General features: G+C 48.0%; 1 long non-coding RNA gene across 1 annotated transcript in view; it reads right to left on the bottom strand.

Moving 5' to 3' along the window:
• Positions 1-17,537, bottom strand: part of LOC135914556 (uncharacterized) — a 275,492-nt gene extending 257,955 nt beyond the window's left edge. Inside the window, exons 1-2 of the long non-coding RNA XR_010568337.2 lie at positions 17,283-17,537; positions 16,640-16,699 (exon numbers count right to left, since the gene is read on the bottom strand). This is a non-coding gene — a long non-coding RNA (uncharacterized lncRNA). The remainder of the gene's footprint in view (positions 1-16,639; positions 16,700-17,282) is intronic.
• Positions 17,538-17,764: the final 227 nt, after the last annotated feature.

Below are 17,764 nucleotides of genomic sequence, written 5' to 3' on the forward strand. Positions count from 1 at the left end.
ATTTAGGATCAATCCTAACAAAAGCTCTTGTGTTCTTTTTACAAGAAAGAGAGGACTTATCCCAGATCCTTGCATAGAACTGCGTGGACAGCAGATACCTGTAAACAAAGAACACAAATTTCTGGGTGTCATACTTGACTACAAACTCACTTTCGTCCCCCACATTAAATATCTTAAACAAAAATGTCTGAAAACAATGAATCTAATGAAACTTCTATCCCAGACTACGTGGGGTAGTGACAGGAAGTGTCTAATGAATATCTATAAGAGCCTCATTCGATCACGACTAGACTATGGTGCCGTGATCTATCATTCTGCAGCCCCGAGCGCGCTAAAGATGCTAGATCCGGTCCACCATCTAGGAATCCGACTGGCCACAGGCGCTTTCAGAACGAGTCCCATACAAAGTTTATATGCAGAATCGAATGAGTGGTCTCTTCATATCCAGAGAACATACACCAGCCACACATATTTTCTGAATGTCCACGCAAATCCTCAACATCCCTGTTTTAATACCATTCATGACATGACATATGCTACACTCTTTCGCAATCGTCCCTCCGTAAGACAGCCTTTCTCGCTGCGTGTGAGGGAGCTTAGTGAAGAAATGCACATTCCACTCCTCGAGCTTCGCCTAATGCATCCAGCCAAGCTGCTACCTCCTTGGGAGAGGCAGCTCATACAATGTGATATATCTTTCATGCAAGTTACAAAACACGCTCCAGAGATTGAAATCCTAATGCATTTCCGGGAACTCCAGCACAAATACTCCTGCACGGAGTTCTACACAGACGCATCGAAGTCACACGACGGGGTGTCCTATGCAGCCGTCGGTCTATCCTTCTCGGAATCCGACGTACTGCATCCGGAAACTAGTATCTTTACGGCTGAGGCCTACGCACTGCTGTCGGCCGTAAAGCATATAAATAAATCACAACTCCAGAAATCAGTTATATATACGGACTCCCTCAGTGTTGTGAAGGCCTTGATGTCATTTTCTAAGCACAAAAACCCAGTCATCAACGAACTCTATTCCGTCCTATGTAAAACGTATATATCTAACCAGCATGTCATCATATGCTGGGTGCCCGGTCATAGGGCCATTGAAGGCAATGTTCTTGCGGACCAGATGGCCACATCAGTTGCATCGTATTCTGTAAATCCTACCGCAGCAGTCCCTGTCACAGATCTGAGGCCCTACTTGCGCAGAAAACTGCGGAACTACTGGCAACGCTCGTGGGACATGGAAACAAACAATAAACTGCATGTAATCAAGCCACAATTAGGTTTCTGGCCTCCCGTAACAAAATCCCGCCGGACAGATGTCCTATTCTGCCGTCTAAGAATAGGACACACTTTCGGCACACATAACTTTTTACTCACTGGAAATGATCCTCCAACTTGCGGTAGATGCGGGGACAGGCTGACCGTCCTCCACGTCCTCTTGGAGTGTCGGGAAGCCGAATACGAAAGAAAGAAACATTTTCCCTTAGCATACCGGCAGCGCATCCCCCTTCATCCCGTTATGTTACTCGGCCCAGAACCTTTATTTGACACCAACGCAGTCCTAAATTTTCTGAAAGATGTTGTCTTGCATGTTTTTAGCCCACATGTTCGTAGCGGGTCCTCTCTTCAGAGGATACCGCCGCGATAGCTCTTTAGTATAGCACATGCCTCTAGGCTCTTGTGTTTCAAGGGCTCTGGCGAGGCAGCAGTGCTTTAAGTAATTTTACCATCCTATATATTTTTATTGTGCATCATTCTTCTACGATGGATTTTAATGTTCATAGTATTCATCATTAGTCATCGCCATTATTTTATAGTACATAGATTTTACGCACTTTACTGCGACTATTTTAGGCCACTTTACAGCCAAGTCACATCTTCCATAATACATCCTTAACACTACCACCAGTCATGGCGCTCTTTGGCCAAACCTGGCCCTTGCGCCACAAAACAACATACATCATCATCATCATCAACTTTTACTTGGCTGGCGTGGCGAAGCTGTGGTATACGAACCACGAATCGGAATTTGAAAACTGGTCTGCTTTCAAGGAGGCAATATCTGCCGTTTTCGGTCGCCCTGCCGTGCGGAAGTTACGCGCCGAGCAACGGCTGCGCACACGGGCACAGGAACCGAATGAAACATTTACCGCCTATATTGAGGACGTACTCGATCTCTGCAGGCGCGCCGATGCCTCAATGAGCGAAAGTGCCAAAATACAGCACATCATGAAGGGCGTCGACGACGATGTCTTTCAGATGCTTCTTGCGAAGTCTCCTGGCACAGTGTCTGAAGTGGTAACTCTGTGCCACAGCTACGACGAGTTGAGAAGGCAGCGGGCTCTCACCCGACGTTCATCTCAGACGTACAATCAACCGCTCGCTGCACTGGACATCATGCCTGCCCAGCCATACCTTATCGCACAAATGAAAGAATTTGTGCGTGAGGAGGTGCCCCGTCAGTTGTCTCTCCTGCCGTTTGCTCAGCGTCAGGAGCTCCCACAACAGCAGCAACTGCAGCGACCAATCCCGTTGGCTCCCGTGCTTCGACACGTCATTCAAGAGCAGATTTCCGAGGCCATGCTGGTGCCCATTCAGCAGCAACCTGTCGCCGCGCCTCTTAGTTACGCTGAGGTAGTAAAGCGGCAGCAGCTTCAACAGCCCTCACCACCCCATGGTGTGTCGTATGCTGCAGCCCCGATTCAGCCGTCCGTGACATGGTCTGCTCCCATCCCTGCAAATCCCTGGCGAACGCGCGACAACCGGCCGATCTGTTTTGCGTGCGGTGGCCCTGGTCATATCGCCCGATTCTGCCGCCGTCGCGCGCCAGGATATTCAGACGCCCGTTCACCGAACTACATAGATCGTCCCCGCTCTCGTTATGAAGATCCGGGTCCCCAACCAAGCACGTCTTCACGTGACTATCCGCAGCCCACGTCTCGTCGCTCACCTTCACCCCGTCGCCGCTCCTTGTCGCCCATGCGTCGTCGACCAGCCCCTGAAAATGAGGGAAACTAGCCTCCGCAGTTCGTGAGGCAAGAACTGCGCTGTCGAAATGCTCAAGTCCTCGAACTTTGCCGTCGAATATTGTCGAAGTTTTCGTAGAAGGCATCCGTGCATATGCTCTTGTCGATACCGGTGCTGCCGTTTCTGTTATAGACGCCACAATTTGCCGCAAGCTTCGGAAGGTGACCACGCCTCTTGAGATGATGCCCTTACGTACAGCAAATGGAGACCCTGTTCGGCCTATAGCTGCCTGCACTGCTCGACTTATTATAGCTAAAGAACACTACATTGTCGAGCTTATCGTCCTTTCCTCTTGCTCGCACGACATTATACTTGGCTGGGACTTTCTATCGTATAATCACGCCGTTATTGATTGTGCCAGATCTGAACTTGAGCTCTTCCCCTTGTGTGACGAGTCCTACTACCCCGCTCATCAAGCCGCACACAAAATAGTCGTCACAGAAGACACAGAAATTCCGCCGACAGCAGCTGTTTTGCTCCCCGTATTCTGCAACAGCATATGTGATGAAGCTGCATTCTTTGAACCATCATGCCTTCTTCTAAATCGGAAGCCACTTCTTTTGCCTTATTCGACCCTCTCTATTTCGAATGGAACAAGCTCTCTCTGCCTCACAAATCCTCTTCCATATCCCATCAGACTGCTTAAAGGTGAATCCCTTGGATGCGTGCAACCCATTGATGTCGGCCAAATTTTTTCCGTGCAGCAAGATTCAGCTCGACGCGACCTCGACGTCATCAGTGCTCTTACCCCTTCTGATGTTCCAGCTGCTGACCTATTCGATTCGTCCATCGCAGACGGACTGTCCCCATTTGAACGCACTGCTCTTCTCCAGCTGCTCTACCAGTTCCGCGACTCCTTCGATGTTGCCCAACGTGCCCTTGGCCGAACTTCTACCATTGTTCACAACATCGACACCGGCTCCAACTCGCCAGTGCGACAACGCCCTTACCGCGTCTCCACCGCGGAACGTCAAGTTATTACCGACCAGGTTGACGATATGCTTAAACGCGACGTTATTCGCCCTTCACAAAGCCCGTGGGCATCCCCTGTGGTTCTCGTTAAAAAAAAGGATGGATCGATTCGCTTCTGCGTGGATTACCGGCGCCTAAACAAGGTCACTCGAAAAGACGTGTACCCTTTACCCAGAATTGACGATGCCCTTGATTGCCTACAAGGTGCCGAGTTTTTTTCGTCGTTAGATTAGCGTTCCGGGTATTGGCAGGTACCTTTAGCAGAGGCCGACCGTTAAAAGACAGCCTTCGTCACGCCTGACGGTCTATATGAATTCAATGTCATGCCCTTCGGCCTCTGCAATGCGCCTGCCACCTTCGAACGCATGATGGACTCGGTTCTGCGGGGTTTGAAGTGGCACATGTGTCTCTGCTATCTCGACGACATTGTTGTCTTTGCGCCAGATTTCGCAACCCATCTAGAACGCCTCAACCATGTCCTGACGTGTCTGAAAACCGCTCAGCTGCAACTAAATCTCAAGAAGTGCCGTTTTGCTGCGCGAAAACTTACAATTCTTGGTCACGTTGTATCAAAGGATGGTGTGCTTCCGGACCCAGCTAAATTACGTGCCGTGACTGACTTCCCCAAACCGACGACTCTAAAGCAGTTACGAAGCTTCATAGGGTTATGTTCCTACTTTCGTCGGTTTGTGCGCAACTTCGCCTCTATAATTGCGCCTTTGACCCAACTACTAAGCAGCGCCTCCAATATCTCGTCATGGTCTTCTGAGTGTGACCAAGCCTTCTCCACCCTTCGCCGTCTCCTGACGTCACCACCTATACTGCGCCACTACGATCCTACGGCCGCAACTGAGGTGCACACAGACGCCAGCGGTGTCGGCCTCGGTGCTGTTCTCGCGCAACGAAAGCCTGGGTTCGCAGAGTATGTCGTCGCATACGCCAGCAGAACGCTCACCAAGGCTGAATCAAACTATAGCGTCACCGAGAAAGAATGCTTGGCAATAGTCTGGGCGCTTGTCAAGTTCCGCCCTTACTTATATGGCCGCACGTTTGATGTAGTTACGGACCATCATGCATTATGTTGGTTGTCTTCGTTGAAGGATCCGTCAGGTCGCCTTGCCCGCTGGGCTCTTCGACTTCAAGAGTTTGACATCCGCGTTATATATCGTTCCGGACGCAAGCATGCCGATGCTGATGCACTGTCGCGGTCACCACTATCCACCGAAACTGCGTCCATATCCACTATAGACCTTCCATTGTCAGCTCTTGACGTCGCCACCGTCTCCTCTGCACAGCGCCACGATCCCTGGATCGCTTCGCTTCTTGACATTTTATCCGGGGCACCCACTCTTTCGACCACTCGAACTCTGCGACGCCAAGCTTCACACTTCAGCATCCGTGATGGCCTCTTGTACCGGCGCAACTACTCGCCAGATGGTAGGAAGTGGCTCCTAGTTATCCCTCGAACGCTTCGCTCTACAATCTGCGCTTCCTTTCACTCCGACCCGCAGTGTGCTCACGGTGGTGTCTTCAAGACCTATGAACGCTTACGGAAAAGGTACTACTGGCGCGGAATGTTTCGCTTTGTCCGCAAGTTCATTCGCGGCTGCCACGAGTGTCAGCGACGAAAAAAACCACCGCATCCTGCCGCAGGTTCATTGCAGCCCCTTCCATGCCCAGAACGCCCATTCGACCGCGTTGGAATTGACCTTTATGGACCTTTACCTTTGACCACGGCCGGAAACCGATGGGCTATCATTGCTGTCGACCACCTTACACGATACGCCGAAACCGCTGCTCTTCCCACGGCGACAGCACAGGACGTCGCCTCTTTCATCCTGAGGCGTTTTGTGCTTCGGCATGGTCCTCCTCGCGAACTCCTCAGTGACCGTGGCCGCGTATTTCTCTCCGATGCAATTCAAGCACTTCTCCACCAGTGCAAAATTGTACATCGGACGTGTACTGCCTACCACCCTCAGACGAACGGTCTCACTGAGCGGTTTAATCGGACTCTGGGTGACATGCTTGCGACACATGTTGCATCTGATCAATCAAACTGGGACCTGGTTCTCCCATTTGCGACATACGCGTATAACACCGCTACGCAAGTCACAACCGGGTTTTCCCCCTTCTTCCTTTTGTACGGTCGCCAGCCGACGCACACTATCGACACGTTGCTGCCATACGCACCAGATACCTCAGAGTGCACGCCCGTGTCAGCAGCGGCCCGTTACGCTGAAGATTGCCGACAACTAGCCAAGCGCTTTACTACAGCCGACCAACAACGCCAGAAAAACGCCCGCGATGATGATCACTCTCCGGCCGCAACATTCGCTCCTGGAGCACTTGTGTGGCTGCTTGTACCACCCTGCTCCCCTGGCTTGTCGTCCAAACTGCTCCCAAATTATCATGGTCCCTACCGCATCGTCGAGCGTACTTCCCCCGTAAACTATGTCATTGAGCCTCTTACGCTGCAAGGCGACCGTCGTCGACGTGGACGTGATGTTGTTCACGTAAACCGCCTCAAGCCGTACTTCGACCCTCTTGTACCCACCTGTTAGATCGCCAGGATGGCTCCACCTTTCTCGACGGGGGCAATTGTAATGAAGAAAGGAGGAGAATGGCATACCGATCATCATCAAGAACAGAGGGCGCGAGACCGGCGTTCGAAGACCACCATCTTGCTCTCCGCGCTCACTGTTCCGAGCTACCGCCCGTTTGTTGGACTCGCTCAATAAACATCTTTACAGGTGTAACGTTAAGGGACAAGAAAAGAGCAGATTGGGTGAGGGAACAAACGCGAGTTAATGACATCTTAGTTGAAATCAAGAAACAGAAATGGGCATGGGCAGGACATGTAATGAGGAGGGCAGATAACCGATGGTCATTTAGGGTTACGGACTGGATTGCAAGGGGAGGCAAGCCTAGCAGGGGGCGGCAGAAAGTTAGGTGGGCGGATGAGATTAAGAAGTTTGCAGGGACAACATAGCCAGAATTAGTACATGACCGGGGTAGTTGGAGAAGTATGGGAGAGGCCTTTGCCCTGCAGTGGGCGTAACCAGGCTGATAATGATGATGATTTAACTTGCGGTGTTCCAGAGGGCTTAACCGGAAGTCTTCTGGGAAGCCTGTTTGTAAGCATGCATTCTTTCTTCTCACGTTCAATTCGTGGATGGAATACACTGGATGTAGTCGCAAAACGCCAGCCAACACTAGCAAAATTTATGGATTTAATTGAGCATGCTGTATCTGCCTAAAAGTTGTCAATATAAGCGACTAAATTGCTTTCGCCATGCAATCCATCCCGATTCAGTTTGTGATAGGAAAGAACTTGCCTACACCTTTTGTTCTTTGCATGTTGTATTTCAATGAGGCCTTCTACACTGCATTTTTGTTTTCTAGTTTTACTGCTGGTTGATGTACATTGGCTTCGTTGTGTGTATTATTATGTATGCATGTAACACTGCTATTCTTGAATAGTGTCCACTCATTATGTGCTCTTTTTCTAGAGAATGTTTTAGTACTGTTCATTGATGTGACTTGTTGCTCACCCGTGTAAAAATCCCCATGGGGGATTGACAGTATTCTATAAATAAATAAAAAAGAAACAACAACCAGAGCGCTCTGCAAGAAAACAGCGCTTTCACGTCTAAGCGCACGCCGTAATTCCCGATTTTTACAGCGGAGCTGATACACGCTAGGTTCTAGGGGTTTTGTTCGTAGGCAAAAAAGATGGCGGTCTCCCCATAGCTCACGACCGGTCTATCCCGGTGACAAATACGGTGATAAAAGCGTATCGCCGGATACGCACCAGCTGCGTTCAATCGAGAGAAATGTCAAAACGTATCGTGATAAAAAAATATCGTAATAAAGAAAAGTAAAACCGGAATAGACACTTTTTCGTATGGATTGTGGTTTGAGGTCAAGGGCTCCATAGGCAAACCAGCGTAACCTTATCTCAGTTCCCTTCCACCCGTGCAATGGGTTGGCCGCGTGCGTTGAGGACTGCGGAAAGACAGCGCGCCTACGAATAGCACCGTCGTGAAGAGAAGAGGGAACGTGGGCGGCGAGGGCGGGCGGCACGTAATACGGACGAAGATCGTGCCGCAAACGCCAAGCGTACGTACCTTTGGTTGGATAAACACTACCGACTCCACTCCCATCTTGATTGCGGGTGATTTCAACATAAACGTGTCTCGGCGAGAAGGAAAGTGGTTCGTGGCGTTTCTCTTGGAAAGGTTCGGCATTCAATGTCGCACGAACACCAGCGTGTCCCTGACGCGTCATCGGTAGTGTATAGACCTCACATTGGCCCAGAAGCGTTCCAGTGTCGCCACAGAGCAACTGTCCATATATCATAGCGGTCATAAAATGACAGTCACCTTGATGACCAAGTAATAAATCCAAAAAAGCAAACAAAATGAGGTTAAAAATAAAAACAAATGCATCGAGTTTGCAGTGTAATGAAACAACAAAAATAATCAATAAAGAAGCGAAATTTATTGTGGTACGTGTCTTGTATTTTCAATCAACATATTTATCATCAACATATTTATCACGCTACATACAGCTCCGCTGGCCATCAACCTTCAAAGAGTGGAGTGGCTCTGAATTCTTTTATTCGTGCCACACACTTTCCGTAGAGTTTTTCGACAAACCGAGAGCGCTCGTTGATTTCTTCCCCGAGAGGCTGCGATTTAGCGGCGTACAAGTCAGCATCGCGAACCAAAGTGCCTCGTTTGAAGTATGTAACCCGTCAACGTGGCGCGCCCTTCCGCAGATGCAAAACAACAAGCGGGAGCTCGCGTTCCGCGATGTCATTATTATCGCACGGCGACAGCCACCGCACACACCACTTGTCAACGCGCGCGGGGGGAAGGGGAACACGTTGAACGTGCTCGGCCGCAGTCGCTCGATGTATCGCAGGGCGCGCGTTTCTCCGTGAGACCGTCGCTCGACGACCTTGCCGCAGTGGCGCTGTCGCGTTCGGCAGCACTGGCGCCGCCATGCGAGCGCGCGATAGATAGGTTTGCACAGACGTCATATCGCGGCCGCCATCTTTAGGCACTAGCACGGCGAGAAAGAGCGCAATCAAGAAAACGTGAAAGCATGACAGCACCGTGGACCCCCGTCTTGTGTCAAACGACAAAGCGGTAACAGTGATGAATCGGGGAAAAACAATCACCGCCAATAAGGAAAACAATGTGCGCGTGATAATACAGCGCAGTGACGTCATCCTGGCCGCCATGTTTGGGTACTAGCGCAGTGAGTGCTGCGTCCATGACGGCACATGAATATATATATATATATATATATATATATATATATATATATATATATATATATATATATATATATATATATATATATATATATGTATATATATATATGTATATGTATATATATATATGTATATGCACAGCGACCAGTGTCAATAAGTCAGAGGTCTCACCACTGCACGCCTCATAAACTTCGTATACATGGTGCTCGAAATCTTTCGACGTATAAAGCAAAGCGAAAAAAAAAGAAAGCGTAGGCCTGTTTTTGTACTTCGGTACGCTCTCGGTCTTACCTGTGAAGTCCAGGAAACCATCAGGCGCCTAAAGTTAGCGCGGGATTCCCCCTTGACAGCTCCCGGCGTTAATTTTGTTTATTAGCTCTTTCTTTTTTTGTAGATGCGTACTAGCACACTAGTGCGCATACTCCGGGGAACTGAATGCCCTCCGACTGAAATTGCCACGGCAAAATCCGGTTCTCACCCGACCGTGCGCGACTATGTTTTCGAATAACTTCACGACGCGACACGAGCATAAAGACTGACGCAGATTCCCGGGGAAGCTGGTTGCCGTCTTGCGCCCCGAGTACCGTCGTATGTATTAGTTCGTCTCTGGCTTGTGCGTCGTATACCCTATTTGTGCTGTGTTCCTGCATTGAGGGTAAGACTTGCACATCGTAATCGTCATACTCATAACGTCGGAACTGTCGTTCAGTTCGTGGCAGAATTGCGAGGTAGCGTAATAGACTACATACATGGGTGCTCGTAGGCAGCGACTCTACGGGGTCGATCGGATAACCGGCGTAATCAAATGTAGGCCCAACTGCGGAACTAAGACACCTGTGGGTGATCTCCGATTATGTTTCCCCTGCCCCCTAGCTGTAAGCAGAAGCCCTTTTTCTGTTTCAATTTCTTCAGCACCCTCTCTGTTTCCACGAAAGATAGTAGGTTGTCAGTTCTACGAATTACGTAGCCTGCCCAACTCCACTTTTAATCTCAACAACGATGTCTGCTGCACATAAAAAAATACGAGGCGCTCTGATGCATACTGCTGTGTATTTCAAACCGTTAGGCATACAATTCATAATTAGGTCGATTGTTGCCTGGTCCTTTTTTATCCGTTTCCTTTACGTGATTCTTGCTATCTTCTAAGCTTCTGTTACATCGGCTTGCAAAGGCAGTGTGCCGCGATAATAAGCAGTGATTACACGAACCTAAGTTCCTGGTCGGGATTCACTTTTCGAGATGACGGCTATGCTTGTTTATATTTCTCATCGTTTCGTGGCTGGTGTCTTTATTCGACGGGGCTTGTTAATGGAGATATGAAATCTATAGCGTCAGGTCTTGCAAAAATTCGTTGCTTTCAATTTTATCGATTTATACTAGACAGCTTTCGCTACTAAAATTATGGTTGCTACAATTACAGCGACGACCTCCAGCGCCAGTGGCGACAATGTGCCATGTTGCTCGCAAAAAAAAAGGCCATTTGGTAATTTATTGCGTTCAGTGGATTTCGGCTCTTTCAGTGCATAGATCTTCGCAGGAACGCAAACTTCCTCATACTCGCGCTTTTCCGGCAGCGGAACAGTCACACTATATAGAGAGGAACGCGTCCAACACATTTTGACTTGGACATGCGTCGTCACCAGCAGTCACTTAAGACATTGCTGTTTACCTTCCCTTTCGAGAATTCTGCTAAAACGGCCACGCTAAAACGACATCATTCCAGCTAAAACTATTTGCTACTGGATGTTAGCGTTAAACGCGGCGCGGCGAATGGCGAGCCAGTGACAACGGACGGAAAATACGGACTAAAAAGAGGCATGTACGGAATTAACAACCTATTAAAGGTTTGGTACAAATCTGGCCAGTGTTGGAGACAGTTTACGTTGGCTGATAAGAAGGCAGATTCCAGACCAAGGAATGGAACGAATCTGAAACTATCTGAAAGACGGCGGCGATGATAGATGATTTCTCTTGGCACCCACTTCGAAACGGGGAAGCCACCAATAAAAAATTAAATTGTGGGGTTTTACGTGCCAAAACCACTTTCTAATTATGAGGCACGCCGTAGTGGAGGATTCCGGAAATTTCGAGCACCTGGGGTTCTTTAACGTGCACCTAAATCTAAGTACACGGGTGTTTTGGCATTTCGCCCCCATCGAAATGAGGCCGCCGTGGCCGGGATTCGATCCCGCGACCTCGTGCTAAGCCACCAATAGTCACCTAGCTATACTTGAGCTAATCAAGTATTATAAACGCATGTCACAGCCTAGCATTTGGCCTATCTCTCCTTGATATTTTTTCTCTCTTCATTAAACCCTCTATCTCTATATCGAACAGTTGCCTGTAACGAGTCGGGCTATATCAAACGCTTCTCTGCTTTTTCTTTTTTTTTTGCACCAGTGCACAAAATATTTCTTGCTAATCTCGACTGCTGATCACTATTGCTTCCTCTTGTGTTGAATTCCACCGCGTAACAAGGTTTCGACACCGTGGTTATGTTCCTGGGTACATCTTCTGATATTCCGTTACACATTTCCGGTGCATAATACGTATCTGCTAGGCTAAGAAATTGTAGGTGTTTCTGAAAGGCCCCTGTGGCAAATGGCCATGACGTTGTGCTTCTGGACCCAAGATAGAGGCTCCGATTCCAAGCCGCAGCTTACAAATTACAATGGAGGCGGAATGGAAACGAGAGATTTGGGTCCACTTTACAGTGGCCCAAATGGTCGGAACCAGTTCGGAGTCTTCAACTACTGCGCTGCTTTAGGACGTTAAGCTCAATCAACGAACCGTTAAGCCTTTATCTCATTCAACCAGTAAATTGGTTATGTATAGTTGACAGTCACTTTAGCATGCACTAAAGCGGATGAAGGTGAAGGCCTCCACGTTCACGAAACATTCGCTAAATTACTTGACACTCCCAACTCCCATTCGCTAAATTACTTGACATTCTCACTCGAATGCGTTACTTCATATTACTTGTTTCTCCCACCAAAGGCTTGTGGGTTCGAGTGCCTTAACTTTACCTTAATCAACTGTGTCTTAATTAACTGCGCCCTAATAAGCACCAAAGGTCGTGGGTTCGCGTGCCTTAATTAGCTCTACAATAATAAAATGTGCTTTAACTAAGTTTGCCTTAACTAACACCAAAAGTCGTGTATCCGACGCCCACCAAAATACTTGGGTTCGAGGGCCGTAATTAACTATACCTTAATTAAATGTGCTTTAATTATTGTGCCGTAAATACTACCAAAGATCGTGGGTTCAACTCCCAACTCCAACTCCCAACGCCATTGAATTTTGGTGGCATAACGCCGGATGGTAAATTTTTTCGACCCGTTCGCCTGAGCGAATTACCAAGAGCAAATTCATGATTCGTGTCCATGTGTATCCGCAGATTTACCCGGAATTCCGACCCTCAGCATGATCGGAATGCGCGAGATGGTCCTCCTGGCCTCCTGCACGTTCTCAGCGGGAGTCGCCCTCAACGACGCCGGTGGTGCGGTCCTCAAGGCCTCGAGCGGGAAGTGCGCCCCGCAGCCCAATTCGTACGGCGTCGGAAACAGGGCAACGTGCACCTTCACCCGGGTCCTGGACATCGACTCCCACAGGATTCCGCCAGAGATACCCAGCGTCAAGTGCAAGTGTCCCGGAAACCTGTGCAGCCCTACGGGGGACTTTCGGTGCCAGGAAGTGAGGGAAAAAATCAAGGTGTCGTACCCACGCTGGAACGGCGGCTCCCAGTGGTCTGTGCAAAATAAGACCGTAGACGTGACCACAGCCTGCGTTTGCGCCATGAACCGAGCCGTCAGAGCCGATGACGAAGTGGACAGAACTTTGGACGTGATGTACAACACGGTTCGTTGATATCGATGCTAACGAGGCTGGTGTATGAACGTCTCTCTCTCTCTTCTTTTTTTTTACTATTTCGATGAAGACTTGCCATCAGGCATAACGTTTGCATGGTTCGTGTTACATGTGTGTTGTGAAGCCTGCGTTTTATGGTGCGTGTGTTTTGTGGTATCTTTTTTTCTGTACCCAACAGCCATAGCTAGACACAGTACTGCAGCGCAGTCTGGCTTGTAGAAGGATATGCGGACATACTGGCTTGTAACGTTGGAGAAGTCTGTATATTAATTGGCGAGCAGTGTCTTAAATCACTGAAAGGGGGCAATTTATACATGTGTTGCGTCGAGTGAAAAATGCGGTCAGTTCAAAGCACAGGCAAAAATTGTGCCTCGTGTTTTGCTTCTTTTGCCTCTTCGTCACACCTTGCGGTTTTAACTTCGGCCACTGTTTATGTGTCATCGGGTAATGTGACAATGGGTATGTGCTCAGACAGACAAGCAGAGGAAGAGGCAAGAAGGGAAGAAATCGGATAACAGAAAATTGAAGTAGGCTACACAGGAGTGAGAAAGGATTCGGCATAAGAAGCAGGCGAGTGAGGAGAAAGTAATGAAGTGAACAAACTAGGACAAACCTCCACCGAGTGAGGAGCGCTGACCTGCCGGGAAGTGAAAAAAAAAAGAAAAGAAAAGAAGAAGAAAATCCACCACGAAAAACAAGCGAAAAAATCGGCTGCAGAGAAGTGGAAGCAGTGTGTCGAAAGAAGGGAAGAGAACAAAATGAGACCAGAGTATGCATTGAGGGATGTGGGTTGAACTGCCGTAACTTGCAGCAGTCGGTAACACGGTAACAAAAGCATCTGAGCGTGGAGAAAGAAGCGACGTGATAAAAATTGGCTTAGCGTAAGGAACATTGAACTAGTCACTACACAAAGCGTGCACTGAGTATGGAAGAGACGGAGGCCTTAAAGAAGCGTCGAACGGCACTACGACGCCTTGGTTACTCTGAGAAGCGGAGTGTAGAACGTGAGCACTTGCTGGTTTGGAAAGCTGGGTTCCCAAGTCAAGCGTTCTCCTGTCCGTTCGTTTTACTTGTGCTCGCGTCCGTACTTGCCGGAAACCCATGTACGTTCACCATGCACCAACTGGCCGAGCGAACCACACTACTAAACTTCATTTCCGCGGTTCATTTTGTTCAGAATGCTCACCGTCGCAAGCATTAGACGTTTGTGCGATGACAATGTTGACAGAACCATACTCGCTCCCATGGGTTTTTCTTTGTTCTTTCTTTGGTCTCGCCATGTGACATCTCGTCACAGCGCAATTACTGTAATTGCCATTACAGGAATAATTCAAAGCTATTGTGACTTTATGCAAGCGCAGCACGATTCCTGTTTTATAGGTTTGTGCAATATGTAACGCGATTGTGCGGCTCTGTTTTCCCTCATGTGCTTTCGTTCTAATAAACTCATTGAACATTGCACTGGTCAGTCTCCTTTCTGTTAACTGGTATTTTCAAATTCAGGCGTATCAACTTTTTGTAACATTGCTCACGAAGTGGAACAAGCACGCAAGTAAAGCGCGCTAGAGAGTGTCATAAATTGCGTACGCGACCAAGTCACGCAATTTCCGAGGCACATGTGAAATGTGTGTCGGTATATGTGCCTCTAACCTGGGGCTATTTTTTCTTGGTAGCCTCGTAGTGACTAAAGGCTCGGATTGACAGGCAACAATACCAATAGTTAACGCGTAGCAAACGTATTTAACACCAGTCAAACTAACTTTTTCTAAACATCAGTTAGCTGACCAAACGTTAGTTTATCGAATCTCAATTTTTAAACCCAGTGTTTCGAACTTTTCAGCATTTTAAGTTGCATGATATCCAGCGTGGCGGCTCGATTTTCTAGACCATACTGCTGGTGGGCACGTGGTTGCAATGTTTCGTTCCTAGCCTCGGTGCCCACTTCCCTGGGCGCAGAGTATTAAAAAACTTGCATGCACTGAGCTTTCGGTACGCGTTACACTGCCGTAATGGGTCAAAGTTAATTTCAAGCCCTCCTCTACAGGGTCCCCATCAGCTCCCGTGTCGCTTCGGTTTGCTATACCTCCCCAGTAAATTGAACAAATATGCTTGAGACTGTGAACATCATTTCCTAACTTTTCGTGGCTCTAGTATTATAGAAGACGCTTGAGGGAATTTGTTTTTCGTAGTCACTCTTCAGAGATAGAATTGCGGGGGCATTGTTCAGTACGATCTTTTATGATATTGTCGTCGAAACACGTCTATTTACAATTTTCTTCCCCTCTTGACTATTTACATCAGAGGTCGCCGCGGCAGACATGGTCCTGGCACTCCGGATCTGCGCCATAGTGAGTAGGGCTGCACGAATTAAGCGAGCACTGTGCCAACTAGCAGGTTTCACCAATTGATGTCCCTAACGGCTCGCGGCACCCTGCGGTGTGCGGATGGTCTGTAGGTATAGGCACCGGTTTCGAAACTGCGCCGAACACCGACAAGAGCACAACCAACCTGATGAATGGTCCACAGCAGACTATGCATCAGGTGCCAAGGCCCTACGCCGGTAAACACTAAACACATAGGGTTAATCTGTCTGACTCTCGCTATGGTCTGTCGCAATATCACGCAACACACGACTTAGCGCTAGCTTCTTATAGTAAACGTCTACATATAACGAAGGAAATTCGGTGCACAAGTTGCGTCAGGTTAAATACGATGAAAGAGAATGGGATGTTAGCCTCCCAATCAATTTGACACTTAAGAGAATCACTTGAAGTAGCGAGTCCATCAGTAACCAATTGCGCGTTTAGCGAGAATTGTCTCGGAATCTACACGTACTTCTACGTAGCACGCACTTTTTTGTATAGCAGTCAAGTGGTCGCGAAACTGGCTGTACAGACCTCAAGTTATGGAGTTCAAATTAGTGATTAGTTTCTTAAGGCCTTGAGGCAGGTGTTCTAACCAAAATGTTACAACCTTTAGTGCCCTGCTTGAAATGGTGTCCAAAACAAATCGGCAAGAACAACGATAATTTTCTTCGGTACGTTTTCTCGCTTATCAGGTCTTTACGCGTTCGTGACCTTGCTGTTACCTTGACCTTGGCTATTATTTATTTCTCAGCTGGCTAACACCCGGCCACGTACCATATGTTCTTGCATTATTTCATTGTTTGTCAGGTGTGTAGGGGATCCTGAAATACAGAGTGATGCTCCGCCTTGCTAATGAGTTCGTGCTGAAACAAAGATATTCCCATTTACGCCCAATTTTATGACAATAATCGAGTTTTATTGGCTGAAACCACAAGACGAGAATTATAGTGTGGCATACAGTCAACTATAACTGTGGCAGCGAAAAATATGAGCACTAGGCGCTCACCCCCTCCCCCCCTCCCCCCCAAAAAAACCCTTACGCATAACAATCACAATGCGTCATCGACATCAACGCATAACTGCCTCAATAGCAGAGTGACTAGAGAACATGCGTACATACCGTAACTTGTTATACCAGAATGTAGATGCAACTTCAAAAGTTGATTCTTGCCTTGCGTACCTGTCATAAAGATATGCCCTCTTTAGTTGTTTATCGGCAGGTTGGTGGGAACGTTCTAGATTTATGTTTAGGGTCGATGTAACATTTCGGTTTGCACACTTAGCTTTACTGTTTTTCAAAAAAAGAAGTGATATGTGTGTTCCCCCCCCCCCCCCCCCCAACAAACATAGGACATGTTATCTTCCACACTTCTTCAGGATGAGAGGAAAGATGCGCGCGCAGGAACCTTGACGCAGACACAAGCCTAACTTAGTAATTGATCTGGCATTTTGCACACCACGCGGCCTGCTATGCGTTCAAAGACGTTGTAGTGCAAAGTGACAAGGTGGCTGCGACGAATCAATCAATCAATCAATCAGTCAGTCAGTCAATCAATCAATCAATCAATCAATCAATCAATCAATCAATCAATCAATCAATCAATCAATCAATCAATCAATCAATCAATCAATCAATCAATCACAAGAAACGTCTCATCAAGAGGACAAAAAAAAGAGGCGCAGCGTGCGAGGAAACAGCCAGCTTTTCACGAATGAGCTGAAGCCTTGCTTGTGGGGGAAACACTCCCGCAGTGTGTACGTACCCCTTGTGTATCTTGTGTGCAACCTCAGGTGCAACTTCAGGTGCGAGCACGTCGGTCATAGCAGTCGCACCTGGACCGCTGAAGCCGACAGTTGCACGGCGTTCCCGACTCGCTTCGCGTGAGAACTCTTCAACTGAACGCTTTGACTGATGATGCAACGCACCTCGGAAACACCTCGCTCGGCGAGCGTAAAGCGCGTGCCACCGGTATTCAGAAGTCCCGCACGGAGGAGCGAAACAAGAAAACATTTCAAGGGGGGCGTTTTCCTAGCAGACCAACTTTGCGACCGAGTTTTGCCATAGCTGCGTGAACGCCCCCTTTTTTTCTTCTAGGGGCGCTGATAAAAATATTCTTATTAATACTAAAGTAAAAGGCAATCGTCTTTTTCCTTTCTTCTTTAGCGCATCCCACTTGACTACTTAATTAATAATTACATTTTGTTTAAATAAAATAAAGCTTTTCATGGTTTTTCCTTCCTTTAA

Source organism: Dermacentor albipictus, chromosome 6 (genome assembly GCF_038994185.2).
Source record: "Dermacentor albipictus isolate Rhodes 1998 colony chromosome 6, USDA_Dalb.pri_finalv2, whole genome shotgun sequence".
Lineage (NCBI taxonomy): Eukaryota > Metazoa > Arthropoda > Arachnida > Ixodida > Ixodidae > Dermacentor > Dermacentor albipictus.